General features: G+C 44.8%; 1 long non-coding RNA gene across 1 annotated transcript in view; it reads right to left on the bottom strand.

Moving 5' to 3' along the window:
* Nucleotides 1–5,700: 5,700 nt before the first annotated feature.
* Nucleotides 5,701–17,776, bottom strand: part of LOC145392917 (uncharacterized) — a 41,534-nt gene continuing 29,458 nt past the window's right edge. Inside the window, exon 3 of the long non-coding RNA XR_013896080.1 lies at nt 5,701–5,800. This is a non-coding gene — a long non-coding RNA (uncharacterized LOC145392917). The remainder of the gene's footprint in view (nt 5,801–17,776) is intronic.

Here is a 17,776-nt window from a genome sequence, read left to right as displayed (position 1 = left end):
AGAGAGAGACAGAGAGAGCGAGACAGAGAGATAGCTAGCGGGACTGGACTCTATACTCCGCTCTGTGTGAGAGACTTGTTAATATTACCAAGACAAATAAAAATAGTCCCATACTATTCTTTACCTCTCCAAGATATAAAAACCGCTCGTCCACAAGTCTAATATATATATAACTCAACCACAAAGGAACCACAAAGTCATTTTATGACAAGGGGGGGGGTGATCTGGGAGCAGGGCAGTGAAATGGCGGGAGAGAGGGCGACATGGAGGGGATTTCTTTGCGGCCACCCCTTACAGAATTAGGGCGTCTGCCAATAGGTAGATAGACTTAAATACTGGTATGCAAATATTACTTAATTCTTGTGGATTTTAGTCAGCAGCATGGCAAGACAGTTCTTTTAATTGATGAAATAGGAAGTGTTTTTCTTTGCTTTAATTGCTTGATCAAAGCTGTTTGATTTTGGTAGTTACAAAAACTATTTACTGTGCATGTTATTCCTTCTCTATATGTGAAGAAACAGTACCGGGTAATCATATAGCGACAAAACTGTATTATTTAATAAGTGGCGTATAATAACTTCGTCTTTGGTATGTGCTTAAAATGCTCCAAGGCGAATGAAATAGCCGAATAAGGCTTTAGAGATAACTGAAAATATAAGCCCATAGCTTTGTCTTGTCCCCCGATAAGCCACACATCCACCCACAAAGTCCACCAGGCCAACCTGGTCACTCACCTGTGCGCTCTGCCAACCCTGTCTACTGTACATCGAACACCCTGGCCACTCCACCCATCCACACCACACCATTCACTCTCCCCACCCCACCTGTCCACATACTCACCAGCCCACTTGGCTCCTCCGCTCACCAACCTATCCATCCACCCACCAAGTTTCACCAGTAGGATGACTTACTAATTTACACACACACACACACACACACACACACACACACACACACACACACACAATTTCATAGTATGAGATCTACTTCACAGTGGTATTTGAATTTATATAACATTATATTGTTTCAAAAGCAATGACAGTCATTACACTGCTTCGAAGGCAGTGGTTATCATTTCCTTCGAAAATATAAACGCACAACAAAATAAATTTACACAACTTAGAGTGACCTAACATTTAAACCGCATCCGACTGTAGTATCCGTCGGGAATTTCCATCAACAAAACTATTATCCAACTGTTCAGAAATAAGATACTAGAGACTATTTGATTGATCTGTGCACCTGAGATGTATGGGGCAAGTGGGGTGTGTTTGTTTCGCGGCTGCTGATTGGCCGCCGATGATGTCACTGAAGGATATGCTGGCGTGCATTGTAATGCAACATACGGACGTAGGTGTACACCGTGAGTGTATATTATACTGCAACATGTGGTCGTAGGTGTACACCGTGGGTGGATGCAGTGCGACATGCAGACGTGGGTGTACGCCATGGCTGGATAATTTCCTTCAAACATCACTCATCGTTATATAAAACTTTAAAATCAGCTTGAATTATCTTTGATATCAGTAAACTCTTAAAGCTAATTTTGACCTCTTCAGCTTCGGAAATTATTCCGTATTTAATTTGACTGCTTGTATTGAAAGCAATTAAAACATATACATATACATGTGTGTTAAAATAAAATGAGATGTAGATTTAAATCATCGGCGGCCAATCAGCAGCCGCAGTTCAAACACACCTTACTCGCCCCATACATCTCAGCTGCACAGGTCAATCATATAGACAATAGTAAACGTGTTATTACAGATATCAAACAATGATGTAATAGCAAATGCAGTAACTAATTAAAAAAATATATAAAATACAGATATCAAGCAATGAAGTAATAGCAAATGCAGTAACTAACTAAAAATATATATATATAAAAGAGTAATAGCATTTTACCATCTTTGCAAATAAACGAGAGATCATTTGAAATTCTTAATTCCTTGCATGATGTCCTGGGTAAATAGAAAATCCTGAAAACATGTGATGTCGCACGACAAGAAGAGAAAGTTGTGGCTGCCTTCCCATTCCTATTCCCCCTTCCTTTCCCAGCCCCCCCACCCCTCCCCTGGTGCGTGGGTTGCCACATCTAGTTCACAACTGGAAGAGCTCAAGTTCGATTCTCGGGCAAGTCAGATTCCTGGACAAAGTTAATCCCTTTGTCTACAGTATATTCACCCAGCATTATGACCTGGGACCTGGATATAACATCGACTGCTGCCGGTCATGTTCTGGGGGAAGACATAGACTGAGCAACTGATTCTCTGCCTTAATGACCTTCATGTAAATGACAGGCATTAATGACAGCCTTTTCTTCTTCCCTCTCATCTTTCCTCCCCTACTTTCCCCTCCCCTCTACTTCCGACCCTCCTTCTTCCCTCCATCTCTCCTTTTCCTTTTCTCCTCTTTTAAACTCCACTCTCCCTCGTACTCCTCTCTTCTTTTCTACTTCCCCCTCCTCTCCCCTACTCCCATTTCCCTCATGTATTTCGCCCTCTTCTGTTCTCCCCTTCTATTTTTTCCCTGCTCTCGCCTCTCAACCTCCCTGCCGCTTTACCTTCCTCTCAGTCTTCCCCTCCAGTACTCCCTTTCTTTGTTCCGCTCCTACTCCCCTTCCTCTCTCCTTCCAACTCTCCGTCTTCTCTCCTCCCTTCACGTTTTCTGTTGATCTCTTTTTCCTAGTTTATTCCCTTATCTTTTCCCTTGTTCCTACCTGTCCAACCCTCCCCATCTTCCCCTTCTCATATACTCCTACCTCCTCTTCCTCTATTCTACTGTCTCATCCCCTTCCCTTCAATCTCCCAATTCCCGTTTTCTCCTCCTCTCCTCTACTCTCCTTTCCTTCTCCCCTTCTGTGCTTTCTCATCCCCTTCCTTTTGTCCCACCTCCCTCATCTCTTCTCCCCTCCCTTTCACTCCGTCATCCCTCCCTTCTCCAACTCTTTCTCCCCCCCCCACCCTTTCCTTCCCCTCCCCTTCCCTCTACCACTCCCCTACTCCCCCTTCCCCTTCCCTCTACCACTCCCCTACTCCCCCTTCCCCTTCCCTCTACCACTCCCGTACTCCCCCTTCCCTCTACCACTCCCCTACTCCCCCTTCCCCTTCCCTCTACCACTCCCCTACTCCCCCTTCCCCTTCCCTCTACCACTCCCCTACTCCCCCTTCCCCTTCCCTCTACCACTCCCCTACTCCCCCTTCCCCTTCCCCCTACCCTCCCTTCCCCTACGTCCCTCCCTCGTCCCCCACCCGCACGTCCTAATGAGCTTAACATGCAAATCTTACCTGCATATTTGCACTATTTTTTTTTTTTTTTTTTTTTTTTTTAGGCAGCGGCCAGGGATTTCAAAGTTTTGCCTTATCTTTTTATCATTTGTTCATCCTTTGCGTGTTCGTTGACCAGGGTAGCCTATTTCATCACATGTTAATATTTACCATTTCTCCTTCACCTGATGGGAAGCATTTTTCTTCTAGTTTCTTTCTTTCTTCTTCTTCTTGTTTTACATTTTCACTGACATTCTGATTCACTCCTCATGCACACATAAGCTGACATATGCAATATCTAACCATGTGACTGCGTATACTTTTTCTCTGATGAATTAAATCATTAGTAGTAAACCAAAATATAATACTTAACAAAATATACAATCCTAATTCAACTGCTGGATGTATCGTAGTGTCTGTCTGTTGAATAAAAATGCTTAAAGATACAATGTCTCGCGAGATATGTGAAAAGCTTTATTGAGTAATTCTTGGATTAATTTCCGGTAAATATTCTATACCAACATGAGTCTCATTGATAGCCAATAAGGAGCTAGGCCTATAGTTACTGATGACTTATGAATGACCTGTAGACCATTTTTCGCCCATAACGCCATCAATAACTCTAGCTTCGTAACAGTTGAGAATTGGACCCATCCTGAGAAAGTATCTTTTACTCAGAATCAACTGAAGTTTCCCACATACCTCGCGGGACATTTTGTATACAGTTCTTACCTTCTTAAAGTAATGTTTCTCAGAAATGAATAAAATCGTCAAGGGTTAACCATAATACCTAAAATATAAAGCACTTGTCCCTTGACTACGTCGGATTTCTGTCAAAAAAAAAAAAAAAAAAAAAAAAGTTTAATCAGAGCATAATACCTGAGTTCTATTTAGCAGGCAGTGACAGCTTTATGTACTGAATTTTGATCGCTTTCCTTCCTCCCCTGATATGTATGGTTTATTTATTTGTTTATTTATTTATATGTGTTTATTTACTGACAGTGTTATCTTGTTTTGGAGATGGTTTCAAACAAGGGGAGTTAAATGTGTCCTCCATGAACCCCTTCGGTACGAGAGTATTTCGCAAGTCCAATAAAATCAAGAGGCAGCGAGAATGAACAAGAGCATGTGTTACCAGACTGGAGTTCGTATAAATAACTTCATCCTTATGGTCGGGACAACTCCGTTACTGCATGGCAACTAGCGCTAGACGAGCTTATTCTTGTGTAAGTGAGTCATAGGAGCATGAGTTACGCATACCATTAACTCTCACATGGTAGGGACAACTATAGTAAAGTCTTCCAGGTAACGCCTGACGATTTTCTTCAACTGAGTAAGTTATAGGAGTCTGAGAATGCTTTGTAAATACGGTAAAATTATTGCATTGAAAGGGATAAAGGATTTCGGCCTGATTTTAGTCCTCGATAGTTTAGCTGCAAACAGTATCAAACTAACACAAATCAGGAAGTCTTTGGTACTGTTTTAGCTCCTTCAGCATGAGAGGTTTTCCAAGCAGATTAAAATCGCTTGGAGGCTGCAAAAAATATTTTGAAAAAGACATCGTGCTACTGTGAAGACTTAGAGATGCTGGTAACTTTGAGCAACAAACTTCTTTCCTAAGCCGAATACACTAATGTGACGGAAACAAGACAGAAATATACGTGGCTCCTTCGATAAGTTTCATATATATATATATATATATATATATATATATATATATATATATATATATATATATATATATATATATTGCTACTACCTGACATTTTACTGATCTTAGGAGTGTCTTACTAGTGAGGACATTAATGCAGGCCATATCTAACCCTTACAGTTCCAAAAATCTCTTCTAAACTGGATAATATCGCATGAAAATAGCAAGATAATACAAAATACTTCGCCGTGCTGAAGGAGTTAATCACACTAAACATTATAAGCCAGGGCACAAAACATTTTATTCTAAAATTGGTGATAAGTTGTAGGGATAAACTGCAGATACAAGATGAAAAAAAAAAAAAAAAAAAAAAAAATCAGACAAGATGGCATTTGGGATGGGAAGAGATTCAGAGTTTATATCCATCACTACATTCTACCAGCTAGAAGTGTTTTGTGAGTACAGCGTGGAATGTGATAATGAGTACTGAACTCTGAAATTCCTCCCATCCCAAATGCTTTCTTGTTTCTGTTTTTTCCACCTCTTGTTTCTCCACTTTTTCCATCCGAGTTTTTCTTTTTCATAACTCATTGCCAACGGCAAAAACTCAGTGATGGTACACTGGCGTCCACCCACCACCTAAAAACTGGCTAGCTAGTGATTCTATAACAATTCCGGCGTCATATTACGAGTACGAGTAATTCCTTATTCGAGACTCACTCACTCTCTCTCTCTCTCTCTCTCTCTCTCTCTCTCTCTCTCTCTCTCTCTCTCTTTTAACCACAATATCCGAGGTGTGTGCAGACCTCCAGCAGTTGGAGTCACGGCGGCCGTTTCCAGGGATAGAATTTGACTGCTCCAGGGCCACCGAAGATGCAAATTTCTGCAAATGTAAGAAAAATAATTATACGAATTTCCTACATTGCATACACAAGGCTTAACTTACTTGAGGCTTTTGAGAGTAATACTTAAATCATTGTATTCGTATTATCTCCTATCAATATTTTTTTTTTTCAGCTAAGGAAAGGGATTTAGCGGGCCTATATGGCAACTATGGCCATATAGGCCCGCTAGGTTACAGGAGCGCGCTACCACTCCCGGCACGGCAGTCCTGGGCGAGGCTCAAACTCACGACCCCCGCGGCCACGAGCTCGATGCTCTATTTCTGAGCCACCGTGTCCTCACCTAAGGAAAGCCTTTTCCAGTTTTAGGGGTTAGATACAGCCTCCATTTAGGGAGGGGGTGGCTCAATCGGTTAAGAGGTAATCCCCGCTGGGGCAGGGAACGGTTTAAGGATTTGAATTTCATGTAAAGCAGACTTTACCAATCTACCAGAAGACCCGCCGACATGTCGTAAAAATACCCCCGCTAATACCAATACACCAGTCCTGTATGATACAGCCCTAGCATGTATTCAATATGGACGATGGGTGTTAGCGCCGAAGTGGTGACATGTAGAGGTGTATGATATGTAGGTGGACTACTGGGCCTGGAGAGCCGAAATGGTGACATGTAGAGGTGTATGATATGTAGGAGGACTACTGGGCCTGGAGAGCAGGCTGTGAAGCCTATGCCCAGAGTCGAGCACACACACACACACACACACACACACACACACACACACACATATATATATATATATATATATATATATATATATATATATATATATATATATATATATATATATATATATATATATATATATATGTATGTATATTGTTACGGAACAGAGAAAGATAATGTACACTTTAAGTGAGAATACTAATAATCACTACTGTCCCGTAACGTTCCAGGTTCAAAACAAAAGAGGTAAAATTACAAGTTAAAGTTTAATGCTCAAACTAACAAAACATTCAGGACTCATAAAGATAATGTAATGGCAAAAAACAGGTTAAATATATGGTTAACTGCAATAGCCTCTATTAACACGAAATTAGCATGAGTAAATTTACCTAAGTCAGCCCTGATAAAATGAAAAATACACTGGGTAATGCTCAGTTAATGCAAGATAAATTATTACAGATACAAAATATTATCAAAAATGACTGACAAAAAGAACCTTTACATAAATCACAAAAAACCTCACTAGGCCTAAGAATTAACCCTATGCTACACAGCACAAGAAAAAATGCAACAACAGTTATACTCAAATTACACAGCTGCTAGATGGTTGGAGACTTCCTGAACACTCACAAGAATAATAACTGTACAGGGGAGGACAGAGATGTGAACGAAATGAGGAGTAGATCTAAGTGGCCATGATACAGAGACTGAGCTCATTATATAGGGGCACGCAGAGCTTGATACAACTTGTAAGAAGGACGCGCAAATGAAGCCATGGGGACAAAGAGCTGACAATCCCGCTCTGAACAACAGAAAGGACGACTTACTCTACTATAACGGTAGAAGGGGGGGACTGAGGCAGAACACGCTCGTGATCAAACATGCAGCATACTGTGCGTTAAAATTACACAAAGGATGATGAAATCATAGGCTATGTAACACCTCCCCACAAAGAAAAAGAAATTTACAAAGGAAATTTCTTATTACTCTAAAATAATCTGTCTAAAGTCTAGATAAGCAATCTGCAATAACATTTTCTTTCCCCTTGACATGTTGTATGTCTAATGAATACTCCTGAAGAAGTAGACTCCATCTTGTCAATCTCTGATTTTTATCTTTAAACTTACTAAGGAATTTCAGTGGGTTATGATCGGTATAAATGACTATGGGGTCAAAACCAGAACACAAATAAAATGAAAAATGCTGTAAACCCAAAATCAAGGCCAAAAGCTCTTTCTCAATAGTTGAGTAGTTCTTTTGAGGTGGAGTGAACTTCTTACTGTAATAAGATACAGGGTGTTCAATACCCTGATCATCCTCTTGCAGCAAAACAGCCCCAGCTCCTGTATCACTTGCATCAACAGCCATCTTAAAAGGCTTAGCAAAATTTGGAGTAGCGAGCACTGGCTAACTTAATAGGATAGCTTTAAGTTTGCTGAAAGAGGATTCACAGTTATCGGTCCAGACAAATTTAACTCCCTTTTTCAGTAGGTCTGTAAGTGGTGACACAAGAATTGAAAAGTTAAGAACAAATCTCCGGTAATAACCTACCATTCCCAAAAATCTTTGTAGCTCTTTCCTACTTTTAGGTCTGGGAAGATCACTTATAACCTGAACCTTAGCTGCTGCTGGTGCAACATGTCCATCACCAATTACGTACCCAAGGTACTGACCTTTAGCTTGACCAAACTCACATTTGACAAATTAGCTACAAGATTAGCCTGAACCAAACGCTCAAGAAATTTACTGACATGGCATAGGTGATCTTTCCAGTTGTCACTGAAGATTAATACATCATCAATATAAACAACACACCCTGCCAAACCCTCTGTTACAACATTCATGAGTTTCTGAAATGTGGCTGGTGCATTCTTCATACCATACGGCATTACAGAACATGCAAAAGCCTTTCCTAGTGTTACAAAACATGAGATCTCCCTAGCACGTTCAGTCATAGGTATTTGCCAGTATCCCTTTAACAAATCAAACTTACTTATGTACCTAGCCTTTCCGATCTTGTCTATGCAATCTTCCACGCGAGGGAGAGGGTAAGTGTCTGTTTTGGTTATCTGATTAACACGTCTGTAGTCAATGCAAAGCCGCTGTGACCCACCTGGCTTAGGGACTAGAGTGACAGGAGAACTCCACTCGCTCTGACAGGGCTCAATCATCTTGTGGTCCAACAGGTAGCCAAGCTCCTTCTGGATGAGAGGAACTTTCACTGGGTTCACACGGTAAGGAGGCAATTTAATTGGCTTTGCGTCTGCAACATCGACATCATGCATCAACACAGTGGTTCTTCCTGGAGTGGCACGGAACACTTGCGGGTACTCCTGCAGTAATGCCGAAAACTCCTGCCTTTCCTCGGGAGGTAGATGAGAAAGCTTAGTCTGGAGATCATTCATGATATCAGGATTCTTCCCCAAACTATCACTCAGGCTCATACTGCACAGGAGAGCTTCACTTGCAGACTCGGGTGGAACAGCTACAGTGCAGACTGGTTTATTTTCGTCCCGCCTGTGATATAACTTTAGCATGTTGATGTGACAAAGTTGCTTGCTCTTTCTACGATCTGGTGTGGCGATGACATAGCTGACATCACTGAGTTTCTTCTCCACGAAATAAGGACCACTAAACTTGGCTTGAAGAGGTTGCCCATGAACCGGTAGCAGAATCAAAACCTGATCTCCTGGCTGAAAGTGGCGTAACCTGGACTTCTTATCATACCAAGTCTTCATCTTCTCCTGAGCAGCTCCTAAATTCTCTCTCGCCAGCTGTAAAGCAATGGACAGCCGTTCTTTGAACTTCATCACATACTCCAGCAGGTTGACGTCATCTTCCTCCGACAGCCAGCATTCCTTGAGTAACTTAAGGGGTCCTCTTACTTCATGGCCAAACAGTAGTTCAAAAGGTGAGAAGCCCAGTGATTCATTTGGAGATTCTCTTGCAGCAAATACAACGAATGGAAGACCTTTATCCCAGTCTTTCTGATGTTCCAAACAGTATTTCTTGAGCATCGATTTGAGTGTTTGATGATATCTCTCCAACGCTCCTTGAGTCTGGGGATGGTAAGCTGAAGACGTGATCTGGGTGATGCCCAAATCTTTCAGAGACTGCTTGAAAACATTTGACACGAAATTACTTCCCCGGTCGGACTGTACCTCCTTGGGCAGACCAAACTTTGTGAAGAACCCTAGCATTTCCTTAACCACGTTCTTTGCTGAGATATTTCTAAGTGGAATGGCTTCAGGATAACGAGTAGCCATATCAATCAGGGTCAACACATAAGAAAATCCTGAAGAAGTCTTAGGAAAAGGGCCCACAATATCCACCAACACATGGGTGAAAGGCGCCTCAAAAGGAGGAATGGGAACTAGAGGTGCAACCTTTTCGGTCTGATTACACTTCCCCACAACTTGACAGGTGTGACAAGACTTACAATACTAGGAAACATCCCTGAAGATACCTGGCCAGTAGAAGTGTTTCAAAATGCATGCCACAGTCTTCCTCACTCCAAGGTGTCCTGCCAAACTGGAATCATGAGCCACTCTAATGATATCCTGCCTACAAACACGAGGGATGACAACTTGATGTACAACCTCCCATTCACAGTCGGCTGATGCTGTTGGGGGTCTCCACTTCCTCATAAGTACTCCTGACTTTATATAATAACAAGTAGAAGCACCAGCTGACTCTTCCTCACTGCAAGCAGAGTTAGCTAGACCTTTCAACTCAGGGTCAGCAACCTGCAACTCAACCAACTCTTGACGAGACAAATTATCAACACTACGGGGTACTGCCTCATCTGGTGAGTGGTCCAAATTAGTAAGAAAAGTGTCAGCTAGGATAACATCATCATCATCATTATCCTCTAAATCACTAGTAACTTTAGACTTAGCCCTAGTGACAGCACATGCAGGGAACACATCAGGGACATCACAATCCTGGGACGCAGTCACTGGCTCACTAGACAACTGAGGAGCTGGACACACTTGACTTCCACCAATATCATTTCCAAGTAAGAAAGTTACACCTGACATTGGGAGTGTCTCAACCAACCCAACCATAACGGAACCATTAACAAAACCAGACTCTAAATTCACTCTGCACAGAGGGACAGAGAAGTAATTATTCCCTACACCTTGTAAGATTACAGTTTCATCAGAGGAATTAACATTAGAGCCTAGAACACTGGTCAGCATAAGGGATTGGCAAGCACCTGTATCACGATATATTTTAACTGATTTCCTATCATTATTGTCCAGAGGACTGACAAAACCATCAGACAGGAAATTAGCACATGAACTCTTGAGAGTGTCACCCACGTTACTGCTCAAAAGAGGAGCTCCATCATGAGAATTTAAGTTACCCCTCAAAGCAGGTTCAGTTAACTCAGTTAAAGAATTCTGGGAACTCTCAAGGGTGGACACTAGACCAATTGACTGAATATTTAAAGACTCCTTTTTGATCACATCACGCTGTCTCCTGAAACATTTCTCCGTAGTATGACCAAGCTTACTACAATAAGTACATTTACTTTTCTGAAATCTAGAGGTGAAGCTGGTATTTACTTCCTGAGAAACATCATCCTTATTCTCTTTCCCGTTACCTGTACTCTGAGTAGAGGCAACGTACTTACTCTCAGCTTTCCCTTTTTCTTTAGAATATCTCTTGTGAGTGAGAACATATTCATCAGCTAAAACTGCAGCATCAGACAAATTATCTATTTTTTTCTCATCAAGATATAGGCTTACATCTTTATAAATACACCTCTTGAAGTCCTCCAGCAAAATCATCTGCTTAAATTTACCAAAATCAGAATCCACATTCTTAGAATTTAACCACTGCTCTAACAGATCTTCTTTGATTTTTGCATACTCAACATGGGATTGCTTATCTTGCTTATAGGTTGTCCTAAATTTTACTCTATAGGCTTCAGGAACAAGCTCATAGGCCTTAAGAATCAAGCTCTTAACTACATCATAATTATCAGATTGATCCTGAGACAAAGATGCATAAGTTACTTGAGCTTTACCGGTGAGAACAGTTTGAAGGAGTACTGGCCAATACTCCTTGGGCCAACTAAAACCTGTAGCTACCCTCTCAAACAACTGAAAATACTTTGTTAAATCAGATTCATTAAAAGGAGGGACAAGTTTAACATTTTTAGCCACATCAAAATCATCAGAGCTAGATGATCCAGTTCCACCTTGTTTCATGCGATACTCATGGTCTGCCTGAATCCTAGCAAGTTCAATTTGTACCTGTGCCTCTTGAATACGAGCATTTCCCTGAAATTCAGCCTCCTTAACACAAGCCTCCTTAGCCTGAGACTCAGCCTCCTTAGCACGTGCTTGAAATTCAGCTTCCTTCACACGAGACTCCGCCTCCTTAGCACGAGCCTCCTGCAGGGCTAGCTGTAACTTAGCTAATTCAATCTGCGTTTGCTCATTTGGAGGAGTTACATTAAACAAGCTCTTATTAATCATGCCAACAATTTGATCTTTAGAATGATGAGAGTGAACTGCAATTCCCAATTGTTGAGCAACAAGCTTAAGTTCATTCTTTGTTCTGTTTTCTACATCACACACTGTTTGCACATTTGACAAAAAATCTTTGGCTTCATCAAGTGTAGTAATAGTAGACATCATGAATAAGTAACAGTCACAAAATATCAAGCAATATCCTTATGATAATATCCTGAATATCCTGATAAGAGGTCGCCAAATTTATGTTACGGAACAGAGAAAGATAATGTACACTTTAAGTGAGAATACTAATAATCACTACTGTCCCGTAACGTTCCAGGTTCAAAACAAAAGAGTTAGGTAAAATTACAAGTTAAAGTTTAATGCTCAAACTAACAACAAAACATTCAGGACTCATAAAGATAATGTAATGGCAAAAAACAGGTTAAATATATGGTTAACTGCAATAGCCTCTATTAACACGAAATTAGCATGAGTAAATTTACCTAAGTCAGCCCTGATAAAATGAAAAATACACTGGGTAATGCTCAGTTAATGCAAGATAAATTATTACAGATACAAATATTATCAAAAATGACTGACAAAAAGAACCTTTACATAAATCACAAAAAACCTCACTAGGCCTAAGAATTAACCCTATGCTACACAGCACAAGAAAAAATGCAACAACAGTTATACTCAAATTACACAGCTGCTAGATGGTTGGAGACTTCCTGAACACTCACAAGAATAATAACTGTACAGGGGAGGACAGAGATGTGAACGAAATGAGGAGTAGATCTAAGTAGCCATGATACAGAGACTGAGCTCATTATATAGGGGCACGCAGAGCTTGATACAACTTGTAAGAAGGACGCGCAAATGAAGCCATGGGGACAAAGAGCTGACAATCCCGCTCTGAACAACAGAAAGGACGACTTACTCTACTATAACGGTAGAAGGGGGGGACTGAGGCAGAACACGCTCGTGATCAAACATGCAGCATACTGTGTGTTAAAATTACACAAAGGATGATGAAATCATAGGCTATGTAACAATATATATATATATATATATATATATATATAGATAGATAGATATATATATATATATATATATATATATATATATATATATATATATGTAATGCTGGGTTCAATTAGGCTCGACTTCTCGTCCCTATTTCACCCAACGTGGAGCGGGGTCCTCTTTCGAGACCGGAGCTAGTGCAATAAAGAGAGGTAGGACATAAAAACCTTCGGCAACACCATACACGTATATTACCACAGTCAGACACAGGACACTTCAGCAGATATTACAACACAATATAGAGCAATACAAAAACCTTATCTAAAATATTGTGTATCTCGCAGGATACTAGTTTCCTAGATACTAATGACAATACAACAAATCTTAGTACTAGGAGGGCAGTAAATACAGGTGCGCACGGAGCGCGTGAGGGAGGGGGGGGTTTCTGATGCACCAGGAGGAGGTAGGGGAGACACGGAGAGTGACTTAAAACGGCGAGGAGGTAGTTATGGTAATATTGAAGGATGCCCGATGTTAGCAAGGGAGTTTAGGTGTTTTCTGTTGGTGAAGATTCTTTGACAAATAACTCTGATTCTTATTTTGGCTTTAAGAGCGGGAGCGAGGAATGGAGAGAGTTTTAGGGATAGCGTGCGGAGGAGGGGAATATCGCTAATACTCGCCTTCCTTGATATTTTGGTGGGAATATGGTTTCTGTAGGCACAACTTATTCGTTACACATCTCCTCGGTATGATATGTAGACTCTCGCTTCACAACGCGTAACAAAGTCGGAATATTCGTAAATATTATTTCACCATATTACTTAGAGACTAGCCAATAGAACTCCAGTAATATTTTAGTCTTTCCTCGGGTTCTAGAGATATGTCTTTAGAAAGATTCGGGGTGGCACTCGCACGTATTTACACTTTAGGTCTCAACCCACATTCTCGTCCTTCAACTGTATATTGTGTTCTGATTTACCCCAATGGAGATTACATAAAGTCACTGCACAATACTTATTCTAAGAGACAGGGAGTCACACTTAACCTACTTCACGATTGTTACAGGGTCACTCGTATTTCCTCATGGAGAGAAACAAGGACACGTCATCGGCGATCCGGTCGGACTGAGGGCGTCGTCCGGGCGGGGCGAGCCGAGAGGGCACGGGGCGGCTCGCGAGGGCGTCCTCTCGCGTCCGGGGGTTTCCGGACTGGGCTCCGGCGTAAGGCCCGTAGGACTGGGGCCGAAGAGGTCTAGGAACCTCTGGGTCAGGTCCCGGCGTCGCGGGGGCGTGGTGAGGTCTTACCCGGGTGTCCTAGGGCGGGCCGGAAGAGGCGACAGACTGCGGTCTCCCACGACCAGGGGCGCCGTCAGGGGAGGACTGCGGCAGCGGCTGTCACGGGGGCCCGACAGGTGTGTCTGTTCGAGGGCCACACGCAGGGAACAGAGGCCGGGGGAAACAGGGAGGTCTCTCCAAGATATTTTGGAGCGAAACCCCTGAAGCTCAGCCTCCGGTTGTGGAGACGTCCCTCTCCTCACTACACCCTGGGAGCGACCATCGATCGTCTCTACCTGGACACTGGGGGAGCGACCATTGATCGTCTCTACCCGAATATTGTGGGAGCGACCATTGATCGTCTCTACCGGAGTGCTGAGGGAGTGACCGTTGATTATCTCTACCTGAGCTTTGGGGGAGCGACCATAGATCGTCTCTACCTGTTCACTGTGGGAGCGACCATAGATCGTCTCTACCTGTTCACTGTGGGAGCGACCATAGATCGTCTCTACCTGTTCACTGTGGGAGCGACCGTTGATCGTCTCAACCGGAGGGCCGAGGGAGCGACCATTGATCGTCTCTACCTGGGTGTTATGGAAGTGACCATTGATCGTCTCTACTGGGGTTTTAAGGGAGCGACCATTGATCGTCTCTACCTGGATGTTGTGGGAGCGACCATAGATCGTCTCTACCTGTTCACTGTGGGAGCGACCATAGATCGTCTCTACCTGTTCACTGTGGGAGCGACCATAGATCGTCTCTACCTGTTCACTGTGGGAGCGACCATTGATCGTCTCAACCGGAGGGCCAAGGGAGCGACCATTGATTGTCTCTACCTGGGCGTTAAGGGAGCGACCATTGATCGTCTCTACCTGGATATTATGGGAGCGACCATTGATCATCTCTACCTGGATATTATGGGAGCGACCATTGATCGTCTCTACCTGGATATTATGGGAGCGACCATAGATCGTCTCTACCTGTTCACTGTGGGAGCGACCATAGATCGTCTCTACCTGTTCACTGTGGGAGCGACCATAGATCGTCTCTACCTGGAGTATTGTTTCTGACTCCACCCCTAGCTAACTCGGTGATTCCGCCACGCGAAGGTAGTGTCTTTCGCCTACGGTGGCGGCGGCATGGTGGTTGAATGTCGCAGGGGCGCACGGCCCGGGCTGACATACGTCGTTGTTGCTCGGAGTGGTGGTGGCTGGTGGCGGCTACCCCGTGGGGTCCGAGTGGGGGTGTCGGCATTCTTGAGGGCGAACTCCGCTGCTTCTGGTTCGCCTCGTTGTTGGGGATACTATGGTATTCTCCGGAATTTTCCGGAGTGCCGTATGTGTGTCCGTCAAAGCCACGCATTTCACCACCGTGTTCTTGAAGAAAGTCACGTCCCTGTGGCTGGAGGTGGAACGCTAGAGTGTTGGGGGTGGTGTAAATGGGCTGGAGGTGTCAGAGTGTGTTCTGCCAGGCGACAGTGTAAGAATTTTCCTCTTGTGCTTGGTCATAGGTGAGGAAGAGGGCGGAGGGGGTGGTGGTGTGTTGGAGGATATTTAACAGGTGGTGTGGCCCGCGGAGCCGGTGATTCTTGGTAAAGGAAGGGGCCCATACAGCCCGCTTAATCCTCATGTTGCTTGGTGTGGTTGTCGGTGTGGTTGGAGGTTGAATGCTGGATAGAGTGGGCGAAGGCCGGGTTTTGTGTGGCAGTAATGCGGCGTTGAGTCTCTGGGGAGTACAGGTAGGAGGGATTTGGGCCCGATGTAGCTGGACGGTGTGAAGTCCCGGGGAGGTGGGTGGTGTAGGGGTGTGGGAATATCGGGCGGGTGGGCGTGAGAGGCGGCCGGAGCGGGTGGTGGTGGTGGTGAGGGTAGGGGTGGGGGGGAGGGGGGCGTTGGGTGTGGGCGTGTTGTCTTTCGTGCCGCAGGCGTGGTAGAACGTGGTATTGGTGGAGTGGGCGTACGGGTGGTGGGCAGGGGAAGGGGGGTGGAAGGGGGGGTGGCAAAGGGGTGGTGGTGCGGGCGGATGAGGTGGTGGTGGGCTGGGGGGAGGGGGTGGTGGCAGGGGCTGGAGATGAGGGAGTGAGGACTGAGGGGGAAGCCATGGACGGGTGGGGCGAGGGGGAGGGGGGGTGGCGGGGGAGGCGTCAGGTGAGGCGCCTGGGGCAGGTGAGGTGGAGGTGGTAGGGGGGGGCGAAGGTGAGGAGGAGATGTAGCACTCATATGTGGTTGTAGATTGTGGAGCGGGAGCCGTGGGGGGTTGGGGGGGTGGGATCGGGGCGGGGGGAGTGGGCGTGCGGAAGGGGCGCACGTGTCGGTTTCGGAGGGTACGGGGAGTGCCATGGTAATCCACGACCACCTGGTAAGGGTTGGGGATCTTGGTGATGGTGTGGGGGCCCGTGAAACGGGGGGCAAGTTTGTGGGGAGTGGGGAGTTGGGCGACGACTACAGTGTCACCCGGCTTGAAGGGGTTGGTGGCTGTGTCGGGTTCAAGATCTAAGTTCCGCTGTAGGTGGTATATCCGCCTTTTTAGCAAAGTGTAGCGGGTCCATGGCGGGGGCGGAGGTGGGCGGTTGCAGGTGATGGCGTAAAGGTAGTAGGAGGGGGGTTTTGCCAAAGATCCTTTCGTGGGGGGAAACCCCGTCCTCTCGGGGGCACGAATTCATGCCCCACTGGACGATTTTGACGTGTGCTGGCCAATTGTTGTCTTTTGTAGCCTCGATTCTGGTCCGTAGCTGATTTGCCAAGGTACGATGGCTGCGTTCACACACCGCGTTCCCTTGAGGCCAATGTGGTGAGGAGTGGGAGATTTCGTATCCAAAAATCCTGGCCAACTCTTCCCAGACTTTTCCAGAGAATTCGGGGGCATTATTGAAATGGATGGCTCGGGGAATGCCAAAGTAGGGGAAAACGTGTCGGAGTAAGGCATCGGCGACAGCGACGGCGTGATGTTCTTTAGCGGGGCAGGCTACTACGAACTTGGAATACATGTCGACAAAAGTGATCACGTACTTATATCCCGATTTAGGAGGGAGAGGCCCTACCACGTCGACTGCTAGGAGCTGCCAGGGTTTGTGGGCGGTGATATGGCCAGAAGGCCCGGCGGTCCGGGTAATGTCTTTCCCGAGCGTGCAGGCGCGGCAAGTTTGAATAATTTCCTTGGCGAGGGTTGAGGGGTTCGGGGCCCAGTAGACGTCGTTAAACACCTGTAGCAATTTTTTGGTGCCCAAATGGATGCCGTTGTGGGCGTGTAACTGGCGCAGGGTGTCACGTGCCGCATCGGGGGCCAAGAGGATGTGTCCAGACGGGGTTAAAAGGTGGTCGCCCTGTCGGCACAATTTGGGAAACAGGTGGGCTGGAATCCAGGGGGGGCATTCTTTGTGGTGCCAGAGTTCTAGCAGGTCCCGGTCTGGTTGGATCGTGCGGATGGGAAGGCGGGAGAGGGCATCTGCGTTGGTGTGGAGCTTCCCGGGTCTGTACAAGATCTCATAATGGAATTCCTCTAGGGTCACGCCATCAGACGATT

Source organism: Coenobita brevimanus, chromosome 23 (assembly GCF_032717465.1).
Source record: "Coenobita brevimanus isolate Jiangsu-jjx chromosome 23, ASM3271746v2, whole genome shotgun sequence".
NCBI classification, from domain to species: domain Eukaryota; kingdom Metazoa; phylum Arthropoda; class Malacostraca; order Decapoda; family Coenobitidae; genus Coenobita; species Coenobita brevimanus.
The sequence above is the reverse complement of the archived record's forward strand: the minus strand, read 5'-3'. Positions and strand labels throughout refer to the sequence as shown.